Below are 14,615 nucleotides of genomic sequence, written 5' to 3'. Positions count from 1 at the left end.
TTGAACATCTGTGACCCTCAGAGATCCAAAGGCTGCTGCGGCCTGGAGATGATTCTCCCCAGGAGACCCCCCTCCCAGCCCCTCCCAGCCCACCATCAGTTTGTCTGATATGTTTGTCCTTAGTAATAATAACGTCTTTGTTAAGCGTTATGTGCTAGAGACGGTGCTAGGGCCAACTCTACGCCAGGAATTAAGCATCTCACATGTATTAAGCCTCCGGAGGCTCATCTGCCAGGGTCTGTTATTATCCCCACTTCTTGGAGAAGGAAACCGAGGCTGGCTGAGAGCAGTGGAGTGACATGCCCAGGACCAGAGTTCACACCAGATCCCTGGGGATGCCAGAGCCAGCCTGCCACTTGGTTCCCCAGGTGGATCTCAGTATTCACGTGGCTTCTGGCCTGGCTGGACTGGAGGTTACACCTGGTTGATGTGGCCTTAGCTCCTGATAACTTCACCATGTCAGCTCCGGGCAAACTTATGGCCAATCTGCCCCCAGAACTGTTAAGTTGCCCTGCATTTGTGCAGTGATAAGAAAGTGCTCAGACCACCAATATCAGGGGACCCTGCTCCCCACCGCCCTGCCCTCCACGAGGACTGTGGGCTTTGATAATTTCCAAATCATAGATAGTGCCAAACACACTTTGTGTGGTTTTCATAGGCATTGTCATTTTTTTTTCAAATTTGGTAATGATATTCAAAATAGGACTGCCTCTGTTAGTTCACGTTGTTTGTTTTTATGTTCAAGTCCCTGTGCCTCCTCTGGGTGACTGGGATCCCCCAACCGTAATTGCTCAATACTGGGCCAGGGTGAGGGGAGGGCCCCTAGGCAGGTGTCCAGGTCTATGGGAGACAGGCGTGTAGACAGGTGGGTAGATAACCAGCCAGGATCCAGGGGACTGGTGCATTCTCAGGAGGCACAGGGCCAGGTCACCCCAGCTGCTACAGGATTAGGCAGGGCTTGTTACGGCCACACCATCCCGAACACACCCGATCTCATCTGATCTTGGAAGCTGAGGAGACTTGGGCCTGGAGGAAGCAGCATCATGGATGTCCAGGAGCTCACCAAGGAAGGAGGTGGTGCGGAAGAGCACAGAATAGAGTGAATGCGGAGGCAGAGGGAGCAGGCTCTGTCTGGGGTCGTCAGGTGGCAGGAGCTAGAGGTTTCCCAGCAGGAGAGGGGAGATGGCAAAGGCGTGTCGCCATATTAAGAAGTTTATCTTTATCCTGTGAGCAATGACAGTTCTTGGAGGGATTTTAGGGGCACGGCAGGAGGCCACTGTAACTCATGCCATATTCCAAGAATTCCTCAGTTCATGATAACAAAATCTTCCCGTCAGCCTCTGCGTCTTCTAGGGAACTCGCTCCAGTGAGCTTCCACCTTTTAATTCAAGGAGCCAGGCTCCAGGCTCCAGGGCTTTGAGGGATGTTCATCTGAGGAAGTGGTAGAGACATCTGGGGTCCAGGAAACCCAGGGTTTAGTCCTGGATCTGTCCCTGGCCAGCACCTCGCATAGCATATGGTGTGCAGAGGGTGGTCCTTCTCCCTACTCGCTGGTAGATACATCTTTCTTTTTTTTTTTTTTTTTTTTTTGAGATGGAGTCTTGCTCTGTCACCCAGGCTGGAGTGTAGTGGCCGGATCTCGGCTCACTGCAAGCTCCTCCTCCCAGGTTTACGCCATTCTCCAGCCTCCCGAGTAGCTGGGACTATAGGTGCCTGCCACCTCGCCTGGCTAGTTTTTTTTTTTTTGTATTTTTTAGTAGAGACGGGGTTTCACCGTGTTAGCCAGGATGGTCTCGATCTCCTGACCTTGTGATCCGCCCGTCTCGGCCTCCCTAAGTGCTGGGATTACAGACTTGAGCCACCGCGCCCGGGCTTTTTTTTTTTTTTTTTAAGACGGAGTCTCGCTCTGTCGCCCAGGCTGGAGTGCAGTGGCCGGATCCCAGCTCACTTCAAGCTCTGCCTCCCGGGTTTATGCCATTCTCCTGCTTCTGCCTCCCAAGTAGCTGGGACTACAGGCGCCCGCCACCTCACCCGACTAGTTTTTTATATGTTTTTTAGTAGAGACGGGGTTTCACTGTGTTAGCCAGGATGGTCTCGATCTTCTAACCTTGTGATCCGCCTGTCTCAGCCTCCCAAAGTGCTGGGATTACAGACTTGAGCCACTGCACCCGGCCAAGATACATCTTTCTTGGACTCAGGAGCTTGCCTGAGAACATAGAGTAGCAGAATCTGGTCTAGGGACCTGGCTTACACCAAGTCACTCTTTTTGTTTGTTTGTTTTTTGTTGTTTTTGTTTGTTTGTTTTTTTGCCTCAGACTCCCAAGTAGCTAGGATTGCAGGCGTCTGCCACCACACCCAGCTAATTTTTGTATTTTTAGTAGAGACGGGGTTTCGCCATGTTGGAGAGGCTAGTTTTGAACTCCTGACCTCAAATGATCCGCCTGCCTCGGCCTCCCAGAGTGCAGGGATTACAGGCATGAGCCACTGCATCTGGCCCCAAATAATGTGTGACTGAATGCACACATGCGTGCACAAATGTGTGCACTGCTGTGTGATGTTGATGCAGGGATTGAGAACACAGGTTCTGGAGCCAGACAGCCTCCAATTGAACTGTGACTCCACCTCTGAGAGCCACATTACCTTGGGCCACCTCTAAGCTTTGATTTTCCCATGGGAAACCTGGAACCATTCATCAACAGCACCTACCTCCCAGGGGTGTTGTAAGAATCCACTGGGATGGTGCAAGCAAAACAAGCGCAGGACCTGTCCGGAGCGACTGCTCAACGTATGGTGGCTACGGTTATTGTTATTGTTATTATTATTTCTCTCTGGGCTCCATTTCTCACCTGCAAACATCCTCATTTTGCCAGGGCTGTTACCGTTTACAGAACGTCTTTGCATCAGTTGAATAATTTGAACCTCAACGGTTATTGCTACAAGATCAATGGGGTAGGCCAGGCATGGTGGCTCATGCCTGTAATCCCAGCACTTTGGGAGGCTGAAGCAGGCAGATCACTTGAGGTTAGGAGTCTGAGACTAGCCTGGCCAACATGGTGAAACCCCATCTCTACCAAAAATACAAAAATTAGCCAGGCTTGGTGGCAGGTGCCTTTAATCCCAGCTACTAGGGAGGCTGAGGCAAGAGAATCACTTGAACCCGGGAGGCGGAGGTTGCAGTGAGCCGAGTTTGCGCCACTGCACTCCAGCCTGAGCGACAGAGTGAGACCCTGTCTCAAAAAAAAAAAAAAAAAAAAAAAAAAAGATCAGTGGGGCAGGGCTGTGAATTCATTTTCAGAAGGGCAAGCTGAGGTCCAGTCTCACGGAGCTGGGCCTTCCTCCTCCTGGTACTTCTTGTCTCCCTGCCCTGTGGGTTGAGCCCATGATCCCGCCAGCCCCTACTGCTGTGACCACTGAGGAACCTGTGGTTTCCCTGGGAGGCACCTTCCTCCCCAGGCATCCCCTAAGAGTGGGGTCTAGAGCTCACAGTCCCCTTTGCACAGCCCTCTCCAGGTGCCCACTCTGTGCCCAGCCTATGTGGATGATGCAGAGAGAAGGTAGAGCCAGGGAGGCAGAGGTGGCATCAGCAGCTCTGGTACTGAGTGGTGGGATCAGCAAGTGGAGCTTCAGGGGGCCGCGGATGATGGGGCGATGAGCACTGAAGGTGGAGGAGGGAGGGGCATTAGGGAAAAGGCCACTGGTGTCTAGCCTGATAGCAGGGTAGAGGGCATTCCAGGCAGAAGCCAGTGCATAGCAAAGGCCTAGAGGCATGGGCCTGGCCGTGGTAGTGGGGGTGGTGGCTCTTAGCAGCCAGCCCGATCCCTCCTGACCTATGGCCGGCTTCTTCGATCCCTGGCACAGAGAAGTGGCTTTCCTGTCCATCCCTCAGAATCCTCAGATTTCCTGTGGGTGGGTGGTAGATGGGCGGTGGCAGCCGAGAGCCTTGGGGAAGTGCCGCTCAGTGCGTGTGCCGGTCAGGTCTGCAGACAGCCCCGCTGGGCAGGGGCTGGATCTCGCTGGGTCCCTGAAGGGCAGGCCGGAGCCTGGATTCCGGGAGGGGGCCCAGGGTCACATCCTGACCCTCGGAGACAGGAAACCAGCCTGGTGTCTCAGCAATTCCCGTCAGGCTGTCTGGGCCGATCTGCTATCCTCCTAACAAACGCACAGGCAGCCAGGCCAGGGCAGAGCTGGGTCAGCACTGATTCACCGGCTCCTGGGCAAACTTGGGGCAGCTGAGACCCCACCCACCCCTGAACAGACAGAGCCCGCAGGCCCCAGCACTGACTCACTGTTGACCAGAGGGGCAGGCAAGGCCACTCAGGCAGGCAGAGAGAGAGCCGAGAGGGACCTTAACTCCCCCAGACTGTCCTGGGAGGCTGTGGGAGGCCATGGAAGGTAGTACAGCCCTCAGACTTGGGCAAAGGGGACCCCTGCCTGGGCTTGGGGGAAGCAGCCTCCCTCTGGCCGTCTGCCAATGGCAGCCCTCTCCCAGGGTGGGGAATCTGTGGGGCCAAAGGGATGTACCCCCCTGAAACCTGTACCCCTCCCTTCTAGACGATGCTTTGGGTACCCAGGACCCCAGAATCCCCAATGGCTTTGAGCCTCCTCTCAGGGCTGCAGAGATCTTTCCTGTTCCATCCTCCGGGGGAGCACTGCATGGCTATGTGAGCTCCCCCAGACCTGAAGGATGGTTGAGTTGGCTACTTGGGGAGGCAGGCATGGTGGACTTTGGGTATCTGGGCTGAGATGTCCACACGTGGACACGTGAACACCCTTGCTGGGCTGTCAGAACCACAGTGATGAGAAGGAGAAAGGACTGGGACCAGAGGCTGCCATTTGTATTCTTGTCTCAGGCCTTGCAAATATTAGAGGCAGGCTTGCTGAAGGGGCAGGATTGGGGGTTGAGGAGATCAGATGGGCTGAGCAGGGATTGTGCCTGCCCTCTTACTGCTGCATCCTTGGTGTGAAGCTCGTAGTCAGCCCAAGAATCAATATCTGTTGGATGGATGGATGGATGGATGGATGGATGGATGGATGGATGGATAAGAGGATGGATGGATGAATGGATGGATGGATGAATGGATGGATGGATGGATGGATGGATGGATGGATGGATGGATGGATGGATGGATGGATGGATGGATGGATGGATGGATGGATAAGAGGATGGATGGATGGATGGATGGATGGATGGGTGGATGGGTGGATGGGTGGATGGATGGGAGGATGGATGAATGGATGGATGGGTGGATGGATAAGAGGATGGATGGATGGATGGATGGATGGATGGATGGGTGGATGGGTGGATGGGTGGATGGATGGGAGGATGGATGAATGGATGGATGGGTGGATGGATAAGAGGATGGATGGATGGATGGATGGATGGATGGATGAATGGATGGATGGATGGATGGATGGATGGATGGATGGATGGGTGGATGGGTGGATGGGTGGATGGATGGGAGGATGGATGAATGGATGGATGGGTGGATGGATAAGAGGATGGATGGATGGATGGATGGATGGATGGATGAATGGATGGATGGATGGATAGGATGGATGGATGAATGGATGGATGGATGGATGGATAAGAGGATGGATGGATGGATGGGTGGATGGGTGGATGGATGGGAGGATGGATGAATGGATGGATGGATGGATGAATGGATGGATAGGATGGATGGATGAATGGATGGATGGATGGATGGATAAGAGGATGGATGGATGGATGGATGGATGGATGGATGGATGGATAAGACGATGGATGGATGGATGGATGGATGGATAAGAGGATGGATGGATGGATGGATGGATGGATGGATGAATGGATGGATGGATGGATGAATGGATGGATGGATAGGATGGATGGATGAATGGATGGATGGATGGATAAGAGGATGATGGATGGATGGGTGGATGGGTGGATGGATAGGATGGATGGATGAATGGTGGATGGATGGATGGATGGATAAGAGGATGGATAGATGGATGGATGGATGGATGGATAAGAGGATGGATGGATGGATGGATAGATGGATGAGAGGATGGATGGATGGATGGATGGATGAGAGGATGGATGGATGGATGGATGGATGAGAGGATGGATGGATGAGTGACAGGATGGATGGATGGATGGATGAGAGGATGGATGGATGAGTGACAGGATGGATGGATGGATAAGAGGATGGATGGATGGATGGATGGATGAATGGATGGATGAGTGGATGGATGAGAAGATGGATGGATAAGAGAAGGGAAGGAGGAAGGGAGAGAGGATGAAAGAAAGGAAGGAAAACTGTATATTCTTATAAACATTTGGTGATTAGCTATTCCCAAGGGGGCTGATGGTGTCCCTTGCTGTTTATGTCTGGTGGTTTGGAGGTGTTGGTTTGTTCTCTGCCAAGCTCCTGAGGACAGAGTTATGCTTTTTCTGTCCTGCTTTGAGAACACAGAAGCCCCAGGCTGGGCCCAGTGCCGGCCTCTCAGACAGGCAAATGAGTTGGAGTGGTGAGGACAGGTGGGCTGACCACCAGAAGGGCTGGGGGTACCAGGGGCCCCCTCAGCTGAGAAAGAAGCATATCTCTCCAGGAGATTCTGGAAACCCATTCTGTGGCCGTCTGGCTGGAGACCAGGACTCCTTGATGTAAAATGCTGGGACCCCCAGGAGGCAGCCTGGGATCTAGGGGCCACACAATTCTAGAACATCACTGAGCTCAACTCCTCCCTGCACAGATGGGGAGGCTGAGGCTCAGAGATGGGATGCCACAGCGAGGCATGGCTGAGAGGTTTGTAGTTCTCACTAGCTGCAGCCCACCTCCAACTGGACCCATGCTTCCCAGCCCCTAAACCATGGATGACTGTGCAAGGGGAGAATCAGTGGGATTAAAAAGCCAACGGGCCAGGCATGGTGACGCACGCCTGTAATCTCAGCACTTTGGGAGGCCGAGATGGGTGGATCATTTGAGGTCGGGAGTTCGAGACCAGCCTGGCCATCTCTACTAAAAATACAAAAATTAGCCGGGCGTGGTGACGGGTGCCTGTAGTCCCAGCTACTCAGGAGGCTGAACCAGGAGAATTATTTGAACCCAGGAGGCGGAGGTTGCAGTGAGCCAAGATCGTGCCACTGCATTCCAGCTTGGCTGACAGAGCAAGACTCTGTCTCAAAAAAAAAAAAAAAAGCCAAACTACTCCCACATGATTAGCTGGGTACTGGACAACCTACTTTGCAGGCAGAATTGCACTGAAACCTCCTAAGTCTATGAAGCGGGAATACCATTTTCCAAATCAGGAAACTGAGGCCTAGAGAGGCATAGTGACTGTCCAAGGTCATAGGCTAATGACTGAGCTCCCATCTGAATTCAGGTCTGTCTGGCTTTGATCACTTCCCCTGCCACCCTGCCTGTAGGATCATCTGAGTTTTCTGGGGTGGACAGAGGGATGGCTGGCTCCAATCTGACCGCCTCCGGTCAGGCCCTGGGAGGGTGGGGGCTGCAGGCAGCCCTGAGGCTCCACTCCTAGAAGAATTGCTGGAAGCGACTTTCTATAAGTGGCTACTAGCGCTCAGGGCCTCCTCACCGAAATCCCCCCTTCCCGCCACCAACTGCTGGGCAACAATGGCATCTGTGGGACATTGGCACAAAAATAGAAACAAGGTCTCCCGCCCACCCGCTCAGGGAGGGGGCCGGGTAGGTGCAGACTGGCTGGGCTGGGGTCAGGGGCTGGCCAGACTGCGGAATTCCCAGGGTCCCATGAGGAAGGCTAGGAGCTTGGGGTTGGGGGCAAGGCTGGCGCCATCGTTCTTTGCCTCTGGGGCCCCCGGCCGGGAGAGAAGGGGGAAGTTGGTGTGCGTGTGAGTGGCCATGGCAGTGAGTCAGGGCCGTGAGGAGGGACATGTTTGCCGTAGAAACCCTGACTGGGTTTTTCTGGTAACCAGCTGGCTTTCAGCTTGGCCCTGCAGCTCAGAGAACCTGAGTACCCAGCTTTCCAGCCCCCTGAGTTTCCCCACTACTCACTTGCCATGTGACTCAAGGTCCCCACCTCCTACCTGCCCTCAAGCCTGCAGGGAAGGACTTAGTGACAACTGAGTGGTAGCTTTGGTTCATGAGCTCTGGGACGAGAGCTGAGTGTCCCGACAAACATCCCAAAGTTTCGGCCTCCCCGTCACCCTCACACCCAGCATGACCAGGCTGTGACCTGCACTTCTCTTTTTTTCATTTCCTTTATCTATAGCCCCACCTGGTATTGGTTCCTAACCCTGTCCTACCCCCATTTCACAGATGAGGAAACTGAGGCATAGAGGAACAGGGACAGTGGCGGAGCAGCAGCAGGACTGGATGGCCACGGGGCTCCTTCCTCCCCACTCAGGGCTTGGCCATCAGACTGCACTCTGGCTCCTGCAGCACGCTTGGCCTGTGGGTGTCACCATGGGATGGCAGATGGATGTCCTCATCCACCACAGGCTGTGCTGTCTCCTGGCCATCATCTGCCTATACAGGGGGCCCATCTCTTCACCGTGTGAGCATTGCAGTTCTTTCCTCCAGGTGGGGACAAGCAGGTGGGGCCGCACAGCAATGGACCATAGGGCAATCTGGAAGAGAGGTGCAGTGGAGAGAGAGGACATGGTCCAGGGAATGCAGGCCCCACTCTGGCACCAGGATGACGTGCGCTGGGCTCCTGACTCAGCCACTCCCCAGCAGCTTCTTCTTCTTTTGTTTTTCTGGGGGTGGGGGGAGGTGGAACAGAGTCTTGCTCTTTCACCCAGGCTGGAGTGCAGTGGCACAATCTTGGTTCACAACAACCTCCGCCTCCTGGGTTCAAGTGATTCTCCTGCCTCAGCCTCCCAAATAGCTGGGACTGCAGGTGCCTGTCACCACACCCGGCTAATTTTTGTATTTTTAGCACAGACTGGATTTCACCATGTTGGCCAGGCTGGTCTCGAACTCCTGACCTCAAGTGATCCACCTGCCTCAGCCTCCCAAAGTGCTGGGATTACAGGTGTGAGACACCATGCCCAGCCCCCAGCAGCTTCTATGCTATATCTGCAAAATGGGAGAATTTTTTTTTTTTTTTTTTTGAGACGGAGTCTCGCTCTGTCGCCCAGGCTGGAGTGCAGTGGCCGGATCTCAGCTCACTGCAAGCTCCGCCTCCTGGGTTTTACGCCATTCTCCTGCCTCAGCCTCCCGAGTAGCTGGGACTATAGGCGCCCGCCACCTCGCCCGGCTAGTTTTTTTTATATTTTTAGTAGAGACGGGGTTTCACCGTGTTAGCCAGGATGGTCTCAATCTCCTGACCTCGTGATCCGCCCGTCTCGGCCTCCCAAAGTGCTGGGATTACAGGCTTGAGCCACTGTGCCCGGCCCAAAATGGGAGAATATTGGTGCCTGCTTCCCTCATAGCACACGCCCATCCACAGCACAGGCTGGGTACCTATGAGAAATTATTTTGCAGGAATTCAGTATCAGCAATTCAAGATATTCTGCTGTTTTAAAAATAGCTTTATTAAGATAAAATTCACCCATGTAAAGTGTACAGTTGAGCGGTTTTGGTATACACACAGAGGTGTGCAAACCATATTCGATTGTTCAAGTATGCATCCCATCAGGGTAAAGAGGCTGGGCGGGTTCATTCTCAGCAATGCTGGCAGCTCAGTTGTGCCAGTGCCTTTCCCAACACCACACAGATGGGTATCACATTGCTCCCATGAATTTCCAGGAATGATCACAATCCTGCTTCTTTATTTTTATCTTTCCTTTTTTTTTTTTTTTTTTTTTTTGAGACGGAGTCTCGCTCTGTCGCCCGGGCTGGAGTGCAGTGGCCAGATCTCAGCTCACTGCAAGCTCCGCCTCCCGGGTTTACGCCATTCTCCTGCCTCAGCCTCCGAGTAGCTGGGACTACAGGCGCCCGCCACGTCGCCCGGCTAGTTTTTTGTATTTTTTAGTAGAGACGGGGTTTCACAGTGTTAGCCAGGATGGTATTTTTATTTTTTCTGAAGACAAGGTGTCACTATGTGGCCCAGGCTAGTCTCACACTCATGGCATCAAGCGATCCTCCTGCCTCCCAAAATACTGGGATTACTTGCATGAGCCACCAAGCCCAGCTTTGCTTCTTTTTTCTTTTCTTTTCTGTCTTTTGTGTGTGTGTGTGTATGTGTATCTGTGTGTGTGATCACAATCCTGGAACAAAATGTCATTTCGGATATGTAGATCTGTATTTCATATTTTATTAAAATACAGTATTAAATCCAGTATTCAATTTTTAAGTCTTTAGAAAGCATAATTTTTTGCTTTTTTTTTTTTTTTTTTGAGATGGAGTCTCACTGTGTTGCCCAGGCTGGAGTGCAGTGGCACCATCTTGGCTCACTGCAAGCTCTGCCTCCCTGGTTCACACCATTCTCCTGCCTCAGCCTTCTGAGTAGCTGGGACTACAGGCACCCATTACCACACCTGGCTAATTTTTTTTGTATTTTTTTAGTAGAGACAGGGTTTCACTGTGTTAGCCAGGATGGTCTCCATCTCCTGACCTCGTGATCTACCCGCCTCGGCCTCCCACAGTGCTGGGATTACAGGCATGAGCCACTGTGCCCGGCCAAGAAAGCATAATATTTTTAAAAACTGTCAGGCATGGGGGCTCACACCTGTAATCCCAGCACTTTGGGAGGCCAAGGTGGGTGGATCGTTTGAGTCCAGGAATTCAACACCAGCCTGGGCAACATAGTGAAACCCCATCTCTACAAAAAATACAAAAATTAGCCAGGCGTACTGGTGTATGCCTGTAGTCCCAGCTACTTAGGAGGCTAAGGCAGGAGGATCACTTGATCCTGAGAGGCAGAAGTTGCAGTGAGCATCATGCCAATGCACTCCACCCTGGGCAACGGAGGGAGACCCTGTCTTAAAAGAAAAGAAAAATAATTATATATATAATATATAATATATATATATATATATTCAAAGCTGATGAAACAATATATTTGGAAAACCAAAAGTTATAAACCCACTAGAAAACATTAATCAAAACATGAACTTATACAAACATAAATTTGAAACATATCTTATTCCATAAATTAGCATAAAATAATTATTTAAAAATAACGAACCTAAGTGGTCGCAGTGGCTCATGCCTATAATCCCAGCACTTTGGGAGGCTGAGGCAGGCAGATCACAGATCAAGAGATGAAGACTATCCTGGCCAAAATGGTGAAACCCCTTCTCCATTAAAAATACAAAAATTAGGCTGGGCACGGTGGCACATGCCTGTAATCCCAGCACTTTGGGATGCCGAGGCACATGGATCATGAGGTCAGGAGTTTGAGACCAGCCTGGCCAAGATGAAGAAACCCCGTCTCTACTAAAAATACAAAAACTAGCAGGGTGCAGTGGTGAGTGCCTGTAATCCCAGTTACTCAGGAGTCTGAGGCAGGAGAATCACTTGAACCCAGGAGGTGGAGGTTGCGGTAAGCAGAGATCGCTGCACTTTAGCCTGGGCGGCAGAGCAAGATTCCATCTCAAAAAAAAAAAAACACAAAAATTAGCTGGGCATGGTGGTGCACGCCTGTAGTCCCAGCTACTCAGGTGGCTGAGGCAGGAGAATCCCTGAACCCCAGGAGGTGGAGGGTGCAGTGAGCCGAGATTGTGCCATTGCACTCCAGCATGGCAACAGAGCAAGACTCCATCTCAAAAAATAATAATAAATAAAAAAACCTAAATGGCACACTAAAATGAAAAAAATAATTTTGAGTGTTTACAAGTAATTGATCACAACCAATTACAAATTGCTTTGTTCCTTCTCCACTCTCACTGCTTCACTTGAGGAGCCTTAAAAAAAGAAAGAAACAAAATATTTGTGACACATTGAAAATGAAATGCTATTATTTATTCTTTTTGTGTTTTAAAGAGGAAACTTAAAAGCTAAGAGTAATGATGATATCATTATTGAGTAACAGAAATATTTCTGGGCAAATTTTTCCAGTGGCTGAAACACTGTCTCTGGCTTTGTGACGTCCGGTAGGGAAATGACAAGATGATTAGAAGTTAAATCTCAAAACTTTCCACTGGTGTCTTCATCTTGAAATATCCTTCTCCTTTTTCATAACTCTGAAGAGAGCCTTTGAATCATCTTTTAGACTGGCAGCTTTTGTATGAGAGCACTGGGAGTCTGTGTTTCAGCAAACTACATTTGTCTTTGTCCTTGTGAGTTGGTGGCAGGGCTTCTGAGTCTTACTTGTCTTTTTTTTTTTTTTTCTTAGGTGGAGTTTCACTCTTGTTGCCCAGGCTGGAGTTCAATGGCGGAATCTTGTCTCACTGCAACCTGCACCTCCTGGGGTTCAAGCGATTCTCCTGCCTCAGCCTCCCGAGTAGCTGGGATTACAGGCATGTGCCACCACACCCGGCTAATTTAGTATTTTTAGTAGAGATGGGGTTTCTCCATGTTGGTCAGATTGGTCTTGAACTCCCAAACTCAGGTGACCCGCCCACCTCAGCCTCCCAAAGTGCTGGGATTACAGGCGTGAGCCACCGCTCCCGGCCTACCTGTCTTAGTCTCAGCACTCACCTGTTCACATGCCACTAGTTCAGAAAGCCTTTGAGGTCATTCTTTCAATAGACACTGCCCTGTGGATCGCTGTGTTCTTTTTCTTCTTGGAAATAAGGTGTAGAAAAATGTGCTAGGGAAGGATGTGCTACACAAAAATGTGTAGAAAAATGTGAGAGTGGCTGGGTGCGGTGGCTCATGCCTATAATCCTAGCACTTTGGGAGGCCAAGGCGGGCGGATCACCTGAGGTCAGGAGTTTGAGCCCATCCTGGCCAACATGACGAAACCCCATCTTTACTAAAAATACAAAAATTAGCTGGGCGTGGTGGCATGCACCTGTAGTCCCAAGTTGGGACTGGGGAGGCTGAGGCAGGAGAATCACTTGAACCCGGGAGGTGGAGGTTACAGTGAGCCGAGACGGCACCACTGAACTCCAGCCTGGGCAGGAAGAGTGAAACTCCATCTCAAAAAAAAAAAGAAAAGAAAAGAAAAACGTGAGAGCACAGGCCTGTCTCTGCACGAATCCCAGCCCCTGGCTGACTTCGTGTGTCATCAAAGGCAAATGACTTCACCTCTCAGGGCCTTGGTTCCCTCATCTGTAAGTAAAAATTAGAATGGTGGTCGGGCGCAGTGGCTTATGCCTGTAATTCCAGCACTTTGGGAGGCCGAGGTGGGCAGATCATTTGAGGTCAAGAGTTTAAGACCAGTCTGGCGAACATGCTGAAACCCCGTCTCTACTAAAAATACAAAAATTAGCCAGGCATGGTGGCACTTGCCTGTAATCCCAGCTACTCAGGACACTGACGCAGGAGAATTGCTTGACCCAGGAGGCAGAGGTTGCAGTCAGCCAAAGCTGTGCCACTGCACTCCAGCCTGGGCAACAGAGCGAGACTCCATCTCAAAAAAACAAACAAACAAACAAAAAAGACGATATTTACCTCTTAAGGTTGTTGCCAGGATTAAATGAGTTAATGTGTAAAGCACTTAGAACAGTCCTGGGATTTAATAGGCCCTATTTACATGGTAGGTAGGTGTTGTTGTTGTTGTTGCTGTTGTTGTTATAAAAACATTCTAAATGTATACACCATTGAACAATTAAAAATTGTAATGCAGTGGGTACGTCTCAAGACATAAATGATTTCAACTTCACATTCTTATATCAAAATAATGGCATTATACCAAAAACAACGCCCCAGGATTTTAGTACTTTAAAGTGGTAAGAAGCAGGAATACTGCAAACTGGGAGAGCAATTGTGACTGTCTTATGTGGGCTGGAAGCAGAGCTGTCACTCAGGGACAGCAGGAGAGTTGGTGGGGATGACAGCGGGGGGGATCGCTGCCTCCACACACAGGACACTCCCTAAGGCCCAGTACACAACAGGTGCTCAGTAGAAATAATAAACCTTACCAGGCATGGTGGCTCATGCCTATAATCCCAGCACTTTGGGAGGCTGAGGCAGGCGAATCACGAGGTCAAGAGATCGAGACCATCCTGGCCAAAATGCTGAAACCCCATCTCTACTAAAACTACCAAAATTATCTGGGTGTGTTGGCACACACCTGTAGTCCTAGCTACTTGGGAAGCTGAGGCAGGAGGATCACTTGAACTCGGGAGGCAGAGGTTGCAGTGAGCCAAGATTCTGTCACTGCACTCCAGCCTGGTGACAGTGAGACTCCGTCTCAAAAAAAAAAAAAGAAAGAAAAGAAATAGTAAACCTTGATCCTTGATGGATGAAGTTCAGGCTCATCTTTTTTTTTTTTTTTTTTTTTTTTTTTTTTTTTTTTTGAGACAGAGCTTTATTCTTGTTGCCCAGGCTGGAGTGTAATGTGCACATTCTTGGCTCACTGCAACCTCCACCTCCTGGGTTCAAGAGATTCTCCTGCCTCAGCCTCCCAAGTAGCTGGAATTACAGGCGTCCACCACCACACCTGGCTAATTTTTTTGCATTTTTAGTAAAACGGGGTTTCACCATGTTAGACAGGCTGGTCTCAAATTCCTGACCTCAGGTGATCCACCCGCCTCAGCCTCCCAGAGTGCTGGGATTGCAGGCGTGAGCCACTGTGCCCAGCCTAATTTTTTTCCTCTCTTCAGA

At 50.7% G+C, this 14,615-nt stretch overlaps 1 protein-coding gene across 1 annotated transcript in view; it reads left to right on the top strand.

Moving 5' to 3' along the window:
* The window catches only part of ENG (endoglin), a 43,429-nt gene that overhangs the window by 13,509 nt on the left and 15,305 nt on the right, over positions 1–14,615 (top strand). The window lies entirely within an intron of this gene.

Source organism: Trachypithecus francoisi, unplaced genomic scaffold (genome assembly GCF_009764315.1).
Source record: "Trachypithecus francoisi isolate TF-2019V2 unplaced genomic scaffold, Tfra_2.0 Contig01585, whole genome shotgun sequence".
Lineage (NCBI taxonomy): Eukaryota > Metazoa > Chordata > Mammalia > Primates > Cercopithecidae > Trachypithecus > Trachypithecus francoisi.
The sequence above is the reverse complement of the archived record's forward strand: the minus strand, read 5'-3'. Positions and strand labels throughout refer to the sequence as shown.